Source organism: Thalassophryne amazonica, chromosome 7, assembly GCF_902500255.1.
Source record: "Thalassophryne amazonica chromosome 7, fThaAma1.1, whole genome shotgun sequence".
Lineage (NCBI taxonomy): Eukaryota > Metazoa > Chordata > Actinopteri > Batrachoidiformes > Batrachoididae > Thalassophryne > Thalassophryne amazonica.
The window spans coordinates 2,353,727-2,370,917 of NC_047109.1; positions in this window are offsets into that span (position 1 = coordinate 2,353,727).

The window sequence follows — 17,191 nt, forward strand, 5'->3', positions numbered from 1 at the left end:
GTAATTGCGGCCGGGCGTTGTAATCCCTAACCAACGGCGGGGTAAAATCAATCAATCAATCAATTTTTTTTTATATAGCGCCAAATCACAACAAACAGTTGCCCCAAGGCGCTTTAATATGTAAGCCAAGGCCTACAATAATTATGTAAAACCCCAACGGTCAAAACGACCCCCTGTGAGCAAGCACTTGGCTACAGTGGAAGGAAAACTCCCTTTAACAGGAAGAAACCTCCAGCAGAACCAGGCTCAGGGAGGGGCAGTCTTCTGCTTGGGACTGGTTGGGCTGAGGGAGAGAACCAGGAAAAAGACATGCTGTGGAGGGGAGCAGAGATCGATCACTATGATTAAATGCAGAGTGGGGCATACACAGCAAAAAGAGAAAGAAACAGTGCATCATGGGAACCCCCCAGCAGTCTACGTCTATAGCAGCATAACTAAGGGATGGTTCAGGGTCACCTGATCCAGCCCTAACTATAAGCTTTAGCAAAAAAGGAAAGTTTTAAGCCTAATCTTAAAAGTAGAGAGGGTGGTCTGTCTCCCTGATCTGAATTGGGAGCTGGTTTCACAGGAGAGGAGCCTGAAGCTGAAGGCTCTGCCTCCCATTCTACTCTTACAAACCCTAGGAACTACAAGTAAGCCTGCAGTCTGAGAGCGAAGCGCTCTATTGTGGTGATATGGTACTACGAGGTCCCTAAGATAAGATGGGGACCTGATTATTCAAAACCTTATAAGTAAGAAGAAGAATTTTAAATTCTATTCTAGAATTAACAGGAAGCCAATGAAGAGAGGCCAATATGGGTGAGATATGCTCTCTCCTTCTAGTCCCCGTCAGTACTCTAGCTGCAGCATTTTGAATTAACTGAAGCTTTTTAGGGAACTTTAGGACAACCTGATATAATGAATTACATAGTCCAGCCTAGAGGAAATAAATGCATGAATTAGTTTTTCAGCATCACTCTGAGGACAAGACCTTTCTGATTTTAAAGATATTGCCGTAAATGCAAAAAAGCAGTCCTACATATTTTGTTTAATATGCGCTTTGAATGACATATCCTGATCAAAACTGACTCCAAGATTTCTCACAGTATTACTAGAGGTCAGGGGTAATGCCATCCAGAGTAAGTATCTGGGTTAGGGACACCATGTTCTAAGATTTGTGGGGCCAGTACAATAACGTCAGTTTTTATCTGAGTTTAAAAAGCAGGAAATTAGAGGTCATCCATTGTCTTTAGTCTGTAAGACAATCCTGCAGTTTAGCTAATTGGTGTGTGTCCTCTGGCTTCATGGATAGGTAAAGCTGGGTATCATCCCTGCGTAACAATGAAAAGTTTAAGCAATACCGTCTAATAATACTGCCTAAGGAAGCATGTATAAAGTGAATAAAATTGGTCCTAGCACAGAACCTTGTGGAACTCCATAATAACTTTAGTCTGTGAAGAAGATTCCCCATTTACATGAACAAATTGTAATCTATTAGATAAATATGATTCAACCACCGCAGCGCAGTGCCGTTAATACCTATGGCATGCTCTAATCTCTGTAATAAAATTTTATGGTCAACAGTATCAAAAGCCAGCACTGAGGTCTAACAGAACAAGCACAGAGATGAGTCCACTGTCCGAGGCCATAAGAGATCATTTGTAACCTTCACTAATGCTGTTTCTGTACTATGATGAATTCTAAACCTGACTGAAACTCTTCAAATAGGACCATTCCTCTGCAGATGATCAGTTAGCTGTTTTACAACTACCCTTTCAAGAATTTTTGAGAGAAAAGGAAGGTTGGAGATTGGCCTATAATTAGCTAAGATAGCTGGGTCAAGTGATGGCTTTTTAAGTAATGGTTTAATTACTGCCACCTTAACAGCCTGTGGTACATAGCCAACTAACAAAGATAGATTGATCATATTTAAGACCGAAGCATTAATAATGGTTAGGGCTTCCTTGAGCAGCCTGGTAGGAATGGGGTCTAATAAACATGTTGATGGTTTGGATGAAGTAACTAATCAATCAATCAATCAATCAATTTTTTTATATAGCGCCAAATCACAACAAACAGTTGCCCCAAGGTGCTTTATATTGTAAGGCAAGGCCATACAATAATTATGTAAAACCCCAACGGTCAAAACGACCCCCTGTGAGCAAGCACTTGGCTACAGTGGGAAGGAAATCTCCCTTTTAACAGGAAGAAACCTCCAGCAGAACCAGGCTCAGGGAGGGGGCAGTCTTCTGCTGGGACTGGTTGGGGCTGAGGGAGAGAACCAGGAAAAAGACATGCTGTGGAGGGGAGCAGAGATCGATCACTATGATTAAATGCAGAGTGGTGCATACAGAGCAAAAGAGAAAGAAACAGTGCATCATGGGAACCCCCCAGCAGTCTACGTCTATAGCAGCATAACTAAGGGATGGTTCAGGGTCACCTGATCCAGCCCTAACTATAAGCTTTAGCAAAAAGGAAAGTTTTAAGCCTAATCTTAAAAGTAGAGAGGGTGTCTGTCTCCCTGATCTGAATTGGGAGCTGGTTCCACAGGAGAGGAGCCTGAAAGCTGAAGGCTCTGCCTCCCATTCTACTCTACAAACCCTAGGAACTACAAGTAAGCCTGCAGTCTGAGAGCGAAGCGCTCTATTGGGGTGATATGTTACCATGAGGTCCCTAAGATAAGATGGGACCTGAGCTAATGAAAATAACTCAGACAGAACAATCGGAGAGAAAGAGTCTAACCAAATACCGGCATCACTGAAAGCAGCCAAAGATAACGATACGTCTTTGGGATGGTTATGAGTAATTTTTTCTCTAATAGTTAAAATTTTGTTAGCAAAGAAAGTCATGAAGTCATTACTAGTTAAAGTTAATGGAATATTCAGCTCAATAGAGCTCTGACTCTTTGTCAGCCTGGCTACAGTGCTGAAAAGAAACCTGGGGTTGTTCTTATTTTCTTCAATTAGTGATGAGTAGAAAGATGTCCTAGCTTTACGGAGGGCTTTTTTATAGAGCAACAGACTCTTTTTCCAGGCTAAGTGAAGATCTTCTAAATTAGTGAGACGCCATTTCCTCTCCAACTTACGGGTTATCTGCTTTAAGCTACGAGTTTGTGAGTTATACCACGGAGTCAGACACTTCTGATTTAAAGCTCTCTTTTTCAGAGGAGCTACAGCATCCAAAGTTGTCTTCAATGAGGATGTAAAACTATTGACGAGATACTCTATCTCCCTTACAGAGTTTAGGTAGCTACTCTGCACTGTGTTGGTATATGGCATTAGAGAACATAAAGAAGGAATCATATCCTTAAACCTAGTTACAGCGCTTTCTGAAAGACTTCTAGTGTAATGAAACTTATTCCCCACTGCTGGGTAGTCCATCAGAGTAAATGTAAATGTTATTAAGAAATGATCAGACAGAAGGGAGTTTTCAGGGAATACTGTTAAGTCTTCTATTTCCATACCATAAGTCAGAACAAGATCTAAGATATGATTAAAGTGGTGGGTGGACTCATTTACTTTTTGAGCAAAGCCAATAGAGTCTAATAATAGATTAAATGCAGTGTTGAGGCTGTCATTCTCAGCATCTGTGTGGGATGTTAAAATCGCCCACTATAATTATCTTATCTGAGCTAAGCACTAAGTCAGACAAAAGGTCTGAAAATTCACAGAGAAACTCACAGCAACGACCAGGTGGACGATAGATAATAACAAATAAAACTGTTTTTTGGGACTTCCAATTTGGATGGACAAGACTAAGAGACAAGCTTTCAAATGAATTAAAGCTCTGTCTGGGTTTTTGATTAATTAATAAGCTGGAATGGAAGATTGCGGCTAATCCTCCGCCCCGGCCCGTGCTACGAGCATTCTGACAGTTAGTGTGACTCGGGGGTGTTGACTCATTTAAACTAACATATTCATCCTGCTGTAACCAGGTTTCTGTAAGGCAGAATAAATCAATATGTTGATCAATTATTATATCATTTACCAACAGGGACTTAGAAGAGAGAGACCTAAGTTTAATAGACCACATTTAACTGTTTTAGTCTGTGGTGCAGTTGAAGGTGCTATATTATTTTTCTTTTTGAATTTTTATGCTTAAATAGATTTTTGCTGGTTATGGTAGTCTGGGAGCAGGCACCGTCTCTACGGGGATGGGGTAATGAGGGGATGGCAGGGGGAGAGAAGCTGCAGAGAGGTGTGTAAGACTACAACTCTGCTTCCTGGTCCCAACCCTGGATAGTCACGGTTTGGAGGATTTAAGAAAATTGGCCAGATTTCTAGAAATGAGAGCTGCTCCATCCAAAGTGGGATGGATGCTGTCTCTCCTAACAAGACCAGGTTTTTCCCCAGAAGCTTTGCCAATTATCTATGAAGCCCACCTCATTTTTTGGACACCACTCAGACAGCCAGCAATTCAAGGAGAACATGTGGCTAAACATGTCACTCCCGGTCCGATTGGGGAGAGGCCCAGAGAAAACTACAGAGTCCGACATTGTTTTTGCAAAGTTACACACCGATTTATGTTAATTTTAGTGACCTCCGATTGGCGTAAACCGGGTGTCATTACTGCCGACGTGAATTACAATCTTACCAAATTTACGCTTAGCCTTAGCCAGTAGTTTCAAATTTCCTTCAATGTCGCCTGCTCTGGCCCCCGGAAGACAATTGACTATGGTTGCTGGTGTCGCTAACTTCACATTTCTCAAAACAGAGTCGCCAATAACCAGAGTTTGATCCTCGGCGGGTGTGTCGTCGAGTGGGGAAAAACGGTTAGAGATGTGAACGGGTTTGCGGTGTACACGGGGCTTCTGTTTAGGGCTACGCTTCCTCCTCACAGTCACCCAGTCAGCCTGCTTTCCCGGCTGCTCGGGATCTGCCAGGGGGGAACTAACGGCGGCTAAGCTACCTTGGTCCGCACCGACTACAGGGGCCTGGCTAGCTGTAGAATTTTCCACGGTGCGGAGCCGAGTCTCCAATTCGCCCAGCCTGGCCTCCAAAGCTACGAATAAGCTACACTTATTACAAGTACCGTTACTGCTAAAGGAGGCCGAGGAATAACTAAACATTTCACACCCAGAGCAGAAAAGTGCGGGAGAGACAGGAGAAGCCGCCATGCTAAATCGGCTAAGAGCTAGTAGCTACGCTAAGCTAGCGGATTCCTAAAAACACGCAAAGTGAATAATGTGTAAATAATTTAGAGGTGATTCAGCAGAAGGAGTGCTTTAGTTAAGGCACGTAAAGATTACACTGGGAAACAAATCGTAATCTAGATAACTAGATCAATCTAACTGCGCAGATTAAACAGCTAACAGATACAGAAAAACACCGCTGTGCTCCGGAACAGGAAGTGATACAATACCGCAGTGAGAGCCAACCACCAGTAGAGACAAGCCATTATGCTTATCGCTTGCAGGCAATGGCAATAGAGCCCACATCGGCGTCCTCAATGGCGTTTTAACCGGCGACAGAGGCAGACAAAACGGTGGCTCTAGCGGACAGTACGGTGTTCTAAACGCCACCTCCTGGTTAACGGTGTTCCAAACGGCCGATAGGCGGCGGTCAGTATAAAAACGCTAGTGCGCTGCATGCAGGTCTCTTACTCGCAGCCAGCTCTAGATATTTTTGCAGAGAAGGTCCAGTATGCCTCCTAAAAGAAAACTGGCAGCGGCAAGGACTTACCAAGAGGTCTGGTTCAGAAGCAGAGGGTAGCCCTGTGGTGGAGACGGAGCAACACGTTGAGGAGGGGGAAAGGAGAAGAAAAGGCTGAGCATGATCTCCCTCCCCTTGCAGTGACAGAGGCATGTATTCCTGCTGCTTCAGCCTATTATACTCTGAGGGCGGTGCCTATATGCAAAAGATCCTGGAGTAACGCAGGATTTGCCTGAATAAAAACCTGGGTATTAACCTGAGGTACACAGGGCATTATGGGCGGCAGCAGAACACCGCCGTTCTCACGCGTGTCTTAACCTGCGATTCTAAAGGATAGAACTGGGTATTAACCCCCGTTGCCTGACGTGTGCCGGATGCTACGGCGTCAAAACGCTGCTTTATTTGGGGGATTTAGCGGTGCTTTATCCACATATTTGCGGATAGTACGGCGGTCAAAACGCCGGCGAAATGCTCCGCCCCTTTCCACCGCGAAAACAGCCATAACTACCGCGAACTTCGGTCTACGTACTACCTGCTGGGTGCGGCCAAAGACTGGGAGATTTTCTCATTTCGGATCGCTTCATCCACCTCTCTGTATTCTCTCCTCCGCCACCAAACACAAACACCTCATCCACAGACCACAGTGTGGTTTTGTGCGAGTAAAAAAAAAAAAAAAACTCGCCATGAAAGGAAAGAAAAGGACGGTCGCTGTAATGCCGCTGTGACTATTTAAAAATGGCGGGTTTTGATTTTCGTCTCGGATGGTGCGCGCATGACTCATCAGTGATGACATTCTCTGACCAATCAGTAGTGATGTTAAGCTCGAGTCAGTCTGCTCGACACAGCATCGAGCTTTTTGAACCAGAAGTGTCAGTGAGCAGCGTGTCGAGCACGCCCCCATCACGTGACCACTGCGAGCGAGGCCTCGTTACGTCAAAATTTGAATAATCTGGGCGTTTCAATACGACCCGCCAAGTATTTAAATGAGATCTGAATCGCGGCTCAAACTGTGGGTTTTTGAGAGGAGTAGATTGCTAGCGACATTGTTATTGACACTGTTATTACCACGTGAATCGGAGCCAAGGAAAGCATTAGTTTAAACTTAGGTCTAGTTTAGAGTTCATTTAGTACATACACATGGGATCTAACATAGACAGACACACACCACACACAACAGGCATCCATTCATATGCAACATTTATTCACACAGTACATCAACACAGGTTATTGGTCAGACTATATATTATAGGTAGATCAGAGACAGTTAAATTTGGTCTATTAAACATTAGGTCTCTCTCTTCTAAGTCCCTGTTGGTAAATGATATAATAATTGATCAACATATTGATTTATTCTGCCTTACAGAAACCTGGTTACAGCAGGATGAATATGTTAGTTTAAATGAGTCAACACCCCCGAGTCACACTAACTGTCAGAATGCTCGTAGCACGGGCCGAGGCGGAGGATTAGCAGCAATCTTCCATTCCAGCTTATTAATTAATCAAAAACCCAGACAGAGCTTTAATTCATTTGAAAGCTTGATTCTTAGTCTTGTCCATCCAAATTGGAAGTCCCAAAAACCAGTTTTATTTGTTGTTATCTATCATCCACCTGGTCGTTACTGTGAGTTTCTCTGTGAATTTTCAGACCTTTGTCTGACTTAGTGCTTAGCTCAGATAAGATAATTATAGTGGGCGATTTTAACATCCACACAGATGCTGAGAATGACAGCCTCAACACTGCATTTAATCTATTATTAGACTCTATTGGCTTTGCTCAAAATGTAAATGAGTCCACCCACCACTTTAATCATATCTTAGATCTTGTTCTGACTTATGGTATGGAAATAGAAGACTTAACAGTATTCCCTGAAAACTCCCTTCTGTCTGATCATTTCTTAATAACATTTACATTTACTCTGATGGACTACCCAGCAGTGGGGAATAAGTTTCATTACACTAGAAGTCTTTCAGAAAGCGCTGTAACTAGGTTTAAGGATATGATTCCTTCTTTATGTTCTCTAATGCCATATACCAACACAGTGCAGAGTAGCTACCTAAACTCTGTAAGTGAGATAGAGTATCTCGTCAATAGTTTTACATCCTCATTGAAGACAACTTTGGATGCTGTAGCTCCTCTAAAAAAGAGAGCTTTAAATCAGAAGTGCCTGACTCCGTGGTATAACTCACAAACTCGTAGCTTAAAGCAGATAACCCGTAAGTTGGAGAGGAAATGGCGTCTCACTAATTTAGAAGATCTTCACTTAGCCTGGAAAAAGAGTCTGTTGCTCTATAAAAAAGCCCTCCGTAAAGCTAGGACATCTTTCTACTCATCACTAATTGAAGAAAATAAGAACAACCCCAGGTTTCTTTTCAGCACTGTAGCCAGGCTGACAAAGAGTCAGAGCTCTATTGAGCTGAGTATTCCATTAACTTTAACTAGTAATGACTTCATGACTTTCTTGCTAACAAAATTTAACTATTAGAGAAAAAATTACTCATAACCATCCCAAAGACGTATCTTTATCTTTGGCTGCTTTCAGTGATGCCGGTATTTGGTTAGACTCTTTCTCTCCGATTGTTCTGTCTGAGTTATTTTCATTAGTTACTTCATCCAAACCATCAACATGTTTATTAGACCCCATTCCTACTAGGCTGCTCAAGGAAGCCCTACCATTATTTAATGCTTCGATCTTAAATATGATCAATCTATCTTTGTTAGTTGGCTATGTACCACAGGCTTTTAAGGTGGCAGTAATTAAACCATTACTTAAAAAGCCATCACTTGACCCAGCTATCTTAGCTAATTATAGGCCAATCTCCAACCTTCCTTTTCTCTCAAAAATTCTTGAAAGGGTAGTTGTAAAACAGCTAACTGATCATCTGCAGAGGAATGGTCTATTTGAAGAGTTTCAGTCAGGTTTTAGAATTCATCATAGTACAGAAACAGCATTAGTGAAGGTTACAAATGATCTTCTTATGGCCTCGGACAGTGGACTCATCTCTGTGCTTGTTCTGTTAGACCTCAGTGCTGCTTTTGATACTGTTGACCAGTATTATTAGACGGTATTGCTTAAATTTTCATTGTTAAGCAGATGATACCCAGCTTTATCTATCCATGAAGCCAGAGGACACACACCAATTAGCTAAACTGCAGGATTGTCTTACAGACATAAAGACATGGATGACCTCTAATTTCCTGCTTTTAAACTCAGATAAAACTGAAGTTATTGTACTTGGCCCCACAAATCTTAGAAACATGGTGTCTAACCAGATCCTTACTCTGGATGGCATTACCCTGACCTCTAGTAATACTGTGAGAAATCTTGGAGTCATTTTTGATGAGGATATGTCATTCAAAGCGCATATTAAACAAATATGTAGGACTGCTTTTTTGCGTTTACGCAATATCTCTAAAATCAGAAAGGTCTTGTCTCAGAGTGATGCTGAAAAACTAATTCATGCATTTATTTCCTCTAGGCTGGACTATTGTAATTCATTATTATCAGGTTGTCCTAAAAGTTCCCTAAAAAGCCTTCAGTTAATTCAAAATGCTGCAGCTAGAGTACTGACGGGGACTAGAAGGAGAGAGCATATCTCACCCATATTGGCCTCTCTTCATTGGCTTCCTGTTAATTCTAGAATAGAATTTAAAATTCTTCTTCTTACTTATAAGGTTTTGAATACTCAGGTCCCATCTTATCTTAGGGACCTCGTAGTACCATATCACCCCAATAGAGCGCTTCGCTCTCAGACTGCAGGCTTACTTGTAGTTCCTAGGGTTTGTAAGAGTAGAATGGGAGGCAGAGCCTTCAGCTTTCAGGCTCCTCTCCTGTGGAACCAGCTCCCAATTCAGATCAGGGAGACAGACACCCTCTCTACTTTAAGATTAGGCTTAAAACTTTCCTTTTTGCTAAAGCTTATAGTTAGGGCTGGATCAGGTGACCCTGAACCATCCCTTAGTTATGCTGCTATAGACTTAGACTGCTGGGGGGTTCCCATGATGCACTGTTTCTTTCTCTTTTTGCTCTGTATGCACCACTCTGCATTTAATCATTAGTGATCGATCTCTGCTCCCCTCCACAGCATGTCTTTTTCCTGGTTCTCTCCCTCAGCCCCAACCAGTCCCAGCAGAAGACTGCCCCTCCCTGAGCCTGGTTCTGCTGGAGGTTTCTTCCTGTTAAAAGGGAGTTTTTCCTTCCCACTGTAGCCAAGTGCTTGCTCACAGGGGGTCGTTTTGACCGTTGGGGTTTTACATAATTATTGTATGGCCTTGCCTTACAATATAAAGCGCCTTGGGGCAACTGTTTGTTGTGATTTGGCGCTATATAAAAAAATTGATTGATTGATTGAGCTGAGTGACTGAAGAGCTGTGATTTTGTTGAAGTGAAAGGTGTGAGAAAGGTGAGTAGTGGTGAAGAAGGGACATGGAGGAGCCAGTTCCAAAAAGAGCACGATCAGTTGCTTGGGAGAACTTTGATCTAATAAGCCCCAAAAAGGTCAAGTGCTTGATTTGTGTTCTAGAGTTGAGGTACAGTAACAATACGTCTTCAATGACACCTGAGGTCCAAACATCCCGAGACATCAATGGCTGCTGCTTCTGTTTCTGCTCCTGGAGCAGGAATCAGGCCATGTAAGCTGTATTTTATTCTTTATCTAAGATTAAAACATACTCATAAACAAAAATAGCTCAGCATGTCAGACTGTATTTCCATTAAAGGCAGACAAGCTGATCTGGATGAGGCACTGGTGGACTATGTTGTGGAAGATGCACAACCGTTCAAAATAGTGGAGAGCAAAGCCTTCAGGGCTTTACTACAAAGGTTTGACCCAAGATATGCCCACCTCCAGAGGAGAAGACCCGCTCAAATACTCGGCGACACGAGTTGCAGTCTATCCCAATTTACAGAGAATGGAAAAAAATATTTGTTGATGCAGCAACATCAGTGCCTTGTGAGCGGGTCTTCTCCAAAGCTGGAGAGGTGGTGAGGCAGAAGAGGAGCCGATTAAAGTCCAGCACCGTTGAAATTATTCTTTTTTTGAATAAAAATTGTTGAAAGTTGCACAATCACCGTCTCCTATCCCCTCTATTCTAATTTACAAATTACAGCAACATGAGCACCAGTTGCAGAAGCACATGTCTTTCTCACTTTTCCCGTCACATTTTATCCAAATATAGTTTGAGGAATGATAACACAAATCTACATATAGTCTACAATAAAGGCTTTCATTACCATTATGTGTGCATCTGTAGGGACTATTTATTACATTAAAAAGACACAATAATACATATGACAATTTTTTTTTTATTATTTTTCAAGAACAAACCACATCAGTCATGAATTAATGCTAACATTTATCAGGGCACTCGCTCAAGGTCATTCTCAAAGCAATCCAGCAGATGTCACCCTTCAAACTGTATCAAACACGTCGAAGCAGTGTCAATTTTCAGCCAGTTGTGTTACAGTGGCTCATTGGTTCATGAGGCTTCAAAACTGCCATCACTACCGATCAGTGGCAGGTGTTGTGCCCGATTCAGTACCCCTGCCGTGAAATGCACCCCCTTCGCGGGAACGCGCATTTGAACGTTGTCGCCTTTAAACTCACATTTAACAGCACAGATACACAGTTTTCCCAACAAAAACATACACAAATCAGTATGATCCTTATTCTATGTCAAGTGAACAGAATATGTTCATATTTTCGAGCACTAATTGGCTGCTTTTGTTCTGTAGGAACGAAGCGTCTGATATTTTCATGTTTATTTCATGACGTTTCATCACACGATGGTGTTTGTTTTAGTGTTTATTTGTTTAAATGATTTTAATTTTATTCATTGATGTTATAAATGAATATACAGATTGAATCACTGTGGAATGTTTGAGGACCCTGTTGAAATTAACGTCCATTCCTATTATATGTATTATGTCTGTATATAATATATTAATTTATTCAGAGTATCCTAATCATCATCAGAACTATTATTATTATTATAAAAATGTAATCAAAACAATGGTTATCATTCCATGTAATTTAATTTACAAATACAACACAAGTGAAAAGAACTGTATTTTTGGAAGAGTGTGAAATATATTTTCTGTCTAACTAGTTACTTAACTTATGGAAATACGTAGATTTATTGGCGGGGAAGGGGAGAGCAGTGGCGGTTCTTCAATTAATTCCTCCCCGGGCCAGACCCCCTTGAGCCCAACACCCCCCCCCAAAAAAACCCCCACAACCCATATTCCTATTGTCTGTATATGTATTATGTCTGTATAATATATTAATTTATTCAGAGTATCCTCATCCTCATCATTATCATAATTATTAGTATGATGAAAACTATTATTATTGTTGTGATAAAAAAAATTACACACAACACAAAAGTAGAAAGAACGTGTATTTTTGGAAGTGTGTGTTAAATATATTTTCTGCATACACTGAACAAAAATATAAATGCAACGTTGTTGTTTTTGCTCTGTTTTCATGAACTGAACTTAACATTTAAAACATTTTCTATATACACAAAAGACCCATTTCTCTCAAATATTGTTTGGCTCTTGCTTGCCTCTACTGGTGGTTGGCTCTCACCACCGCTGGACTGATAGTATTGCACACCGGGCATTTGCCCGGTGGCCTGATGGCCTACTGGGCTGCGGAGTTTTTTTTTTGTTTTTTTTTTTGTAGCAGCTACAACTCATCCTCACCTCTTAAAGCGCGGACTTATTTAGAGCTGAATTGAGCCGCTCCGTATCTGCATGTTAAAACAGCTGATCCTCCGCGATGCGTCAACATTTAACACTATTTTCCACTCAAATGCACCTAAACTCTCTTTCTGAGGACCACATGATGTGAAAACACAATAAAACTTTCTTACCTGTAAATCTGGTCATGTTTTCTGCATAAATAAATGTTATTCATTCTTTGTGCTCAAACGCCAAAGCAGGGGAGGAATCCAGATGGAATGGGGGCGTGGGGCAGGGATGTGCCCCCCTCACAACACCCCTAGATTAAAGGTCCAGTTTTGAAGCCTTTTTTTATTACAACTACTAATACTACTTAAAATAATAATAATTTCGACAAGTAAAATGTTTAGAGAAAATTTAAATGTTAGAAAGAATTTAATAGTTACATTAATTAACAATGTAGGTTAGAAATTACAAGTTTTACTGTTACAGTGCTGTCAACAGTTAAATATGAGGTCAAGAAAGAGGTCTTTATTTTACTTTTTATAAAACAAGTATATATTTTCATTGAAGTCAAGAAAGCGTGACTATAAAGTGAGTTTTGGCAAAACAAGTATTGTCATGTTGAGGTGGCAGAGGGTTGTTGTGGGCAGCTGGGGAAAGTAACTAAAAAGTAACTAGTAATCTAACTTAGTTACTTTTACAACTGAGTAATCAGTAAAGTAAGTTACTTTTTCAAGGAGTAATCAGTAATTGGATTACTTTTTCAAAGTAACTGTGGCAACACTGGATACCGGTATACGAGGTCTATTAGAAAAGAAACCGACCTTTTTATTTTTTTATAAAAATATTTGGATTTGAATCACGTGCGATTACATCAGCCAACCTTGAACCCTCGTGCGCATGTGTGAGTTTTTTCATGCCTGTCGGTTACGTCATTCGCCTGTGGGCAGGCTTTGAGTGAGCACTGGTCCACCCCTCCCGTCAGAATTCCTTTGTCTGACTTCTTCCTGAGAGACTGGCACTTTGCTTGATCAAAATTTTTTCAGAACCTGTGAGGCAGATCGAAGTGGACACCATTCGAGAAATTAAATTTGGAGGTTTTCAGCTCGAAACAGGCTGACGGTGCCTCCGAGCGCGGCGCGACGTCCCGCTCCGTGACGTCCCGCTCCGTGACGTCCCGCTCCGTGACGTCCCGCTCCGTGGGAAGTCCTTAAAGCGACAGTAACACTCCATAATCTCTCATCAGCCATTAAAATTTTCACCGAAAACCAGCTGAATTTCTCGAATGGTGTCCACTTCGATGTGCCTCACAGGTTCTGAAAAAATTTTGATCAAGCAAAGCGCCAGTCTCTCAGGAAGAAGTCAGACAAAAGAATTCCGACGGGAGGGGTGGACCACTCCTCATTCAAAGCCTGCCCACAGGCGAATGACGTAACCGACAGGCGTGAAGAAACTCACGCATGCGCACGAGGGCTCAAGGTTGGCTGATGTAATCGCACGTGACTCAAATCCAAATATTTTTATAAAAAAATAAAAAGGTTGGTTTCTTTTCTAATAGACCTCGTATAAACCCTCCTATTGGTGCATAAACTGGTAGATCGGCCCTTTAGTCATGATTGATTGTGGCCTGGACCAATGAGGTGAGGGGCAGGCCAATTACCCCTCCATCTTGGGCCTCGGTTGGGCTACACAGTGCGCCAGTGGCCCTTCAGGCAGATGCTGCAAAATGCCTTAAAATAACAGACATGTTTGCTTCGCGTGGATGCAGAGCATCCACATCTGTGGCAGCCTCAGCAAGTGGCGGAGAAGAAGTTCAACAGGTGGACGAAGCAGGGACCACGGTAAGTGAAGGTTAACTTCAGCTATTAATTGATGAACAGCAACCTAACTTGTTCATAAATCAGACATCTGTGTGAGAGAGAGAGAATATAGCACCTTCAACTGCACCACAGACTAAAACAGTTAAATGTGGTTTATTAAACATTAGGTCTCTCTCTTCTAAGTCCCTGTTAGTAAATGATATAATAATTGATCAAAATATTGATTTATTCTGCCTTACAAAAACCTGGTTACAGCAGGATGAATATGTTAGTTTAAATGAGTCAACACCCCCGAGTCACACTAACTGTCAGAATGCTCATAGCACGGGCCGAGGGGGAGGATTAGCAGCAATCTTCCACTCCAGCTTATTAATTAATCAAAAACCCAGACAGAGCTTTAATTCATTTGAAAGCTTGACTAGTCAGTTTCATTTGTTGTTATCTATCGTCCACCTGCTCGTTACTGTGAGTTTCTCTGTGAATTTTCAGACCTTTTGTCTGACTTAGTGCTTAGCTCAGATAAGATGCTTGCTCACAGGGGGTCGTTTTGACCGTTGGGGTTTTACATAATTATTGTATGGCCTTGCCTTACAATATAAAGCGCCTTGGGGCAACTGTTTGTTGTGATTTGGCGCTATATAAAAAAATTGATTGATTGATTGATAAGATAATTATAGTGGGCGATTTTAACATCCACATAGATGCTGAGAATGACAGCCTCAACACTGCATTTAATCTATTATTAGACTCAATTGGCTTCGCTCAAAATGTAAATGAGTCCACCCACCACTTTAACCATACTTTAGATCTTGTTCTGACTTATGGTATGGAAATTGAAGACTTAACAGTATTCCCTGAAAACCCCTTTTTGTCTGATCATTTCTTAATAACATTTACATTTACTTTAATGGACTACCAGCAGTGGGGAATAAGTTTCATTACAGTAGAAGTCTTTCGGAAAGCACTGTAAATAGGTTTATGGATATGATTCCTTCTTTGTTATGTTCTCCAATGCCATATACCAACACAGTGCAGAGTAGCTACCTAAACTCTGTGAGTGAGATAGATTATCTCGTCAATAGTTTTACAGCCTCATTGAGCACAACTTTGGATGCTGTAGCTCCTCCGAAAAAGAGAGCCTTAAATCAGAAGCGCCTGACTCCATGGTATAACTCACAAACTCGCAGCTTAAAGCAGATAGCCCGTAAGTGGGATAGGAAATGGTGTCTGACTAATTTTGAAGATCTTCACTTAGCCTGGAAAAAGTGTCTGTTGCTCTATAAAAAAGCCCTCCGTAAAGCTAGGACATCTTACTACTCATCACTAATTGAAGAAAATAAGAACAACCCCAGGTTTCTTTTCAGCACTGTAGCCAGGCTGACAAAGTGTCATAGCTCCTTTGAGCCGAATATTCCTTTAACTTTAACTAGTATTGATTTCACGACTTTCTTTGCTAATAAAATTTTAACTATTAGAGAAAAAAATTACTCATAACCATCCCAAAGACATATCGTTATCTTTGGCTGCTTTCAGTAATGCTGGTATTTGGTTAGACTCTTTCTCTCCGATTGTTCTCTCTGAGTAATTTTCATTAGTTACTTCCTCCAAACCATCAACATGTCTATTAGACCCCATTCCTACCAGGCTGCTCAAGGAAGCCCTACCATTAATTAATGCTTTGATCTTAAATATGATCAATCTATCTTTATTAGTTGGCTATGTACCACAGGCTTTTAAGGTGTGGGTAATGAAACCATTACTTAAAAAGCCATCACTTGACCCAGCTATCTTAGCTAATTATAGGCCAATCTCCAACCTTCCTTTTCTCTCAAAAATTCTTGAAAGGGTAGTTGTAAAACAGCTAACTGATCATCTGCAGAGAAATGGTCTATTTGAAGAGTTTTAGTCAGGTTTCAGAATTCATCATAGTACAGAAACAGCATTAGTGAAGGTTACAAATGATCTTCTTATGGCCTCAGACAGTGGACTCATCTCTGTGCTTGTCCTGTTAGACCTCAGTGCAGCTTTTGATACTGTTGACCATAAAATTTTATTACAGAGATTAGAGCATGACATAGGTATTAAAGGCACTGCACTGCGGTGGTTTGAATCATATTTATTTAATAGATTACAATTTGTTCATGTAAATGGGGAGTCTTCTTCACAGACTAAGGTTAATTATGGAGTTCCACAAGGTCCAATTTTATTCACTTTATACATGCTTCCCTTAGGGAGTATTAATAGAAAGCATTGCTGAAATTTTCATTGTTACGCAGATGATACCCAGCTTTATCTATCCATGAAGCCAGAGGACACACACCAATTAGTTAAACTGCAGGAATATCTTACAGACATAAAGACATGGATGACCTCTAATTTCCTGCTTTTAAATTCAGATAAAACTGAAGTTATTGTACTTGCGCATATTAAACAAATATGTAGGACTGCTTTTTTGCATTTGCGCAATATCTCTAAAATTAGAAAGGTCTTGTCTCGGAGTGATGCTGAAAAACTAATTCATGCATTTATTTCCTCTAGGCTGGACTATTGTAATTCATTATCAGGTTGTCCTAAAACGTTTGTCCTAAAAGGAAAGTTTTAAGCCTAATCTTAAAAGTAGAGAGGGTGTCTGTCTCCCTGATCCAAATTGGGAGCTAGTTCCACAGGAGAGGAGCCTGAATGCTGAAGGCTCTGCCTCCCATTCTACTCTTAAAAACCCTAGGAACTACAAGTAAGCCTGCAGTCTGAGAGCGAAGCGCTCTATTGGGGTGATATGGTACTATGAGGTCCCTCAGATAAGATGGGACCTGATTATTCAAAACCTTATAAGTAAGAAGAAGAATTTTAAATTCTATTCTGGAATTAGGGAGCCATTGAAGAGAAGCCAATATGGGTGAGATATGCTCTCTCCTTCTAGTCCCCGTCAGTACTCTAGCTGCAGCATTTTGAATCAACTGAAGGCTTTTCAGGGAACTTTTAGGTAACCCTAACCCTAACCCCTAACCTTTTAATGTCAACTGCAATATTAAAATATTTGAGCAATTACCTAAGAAAC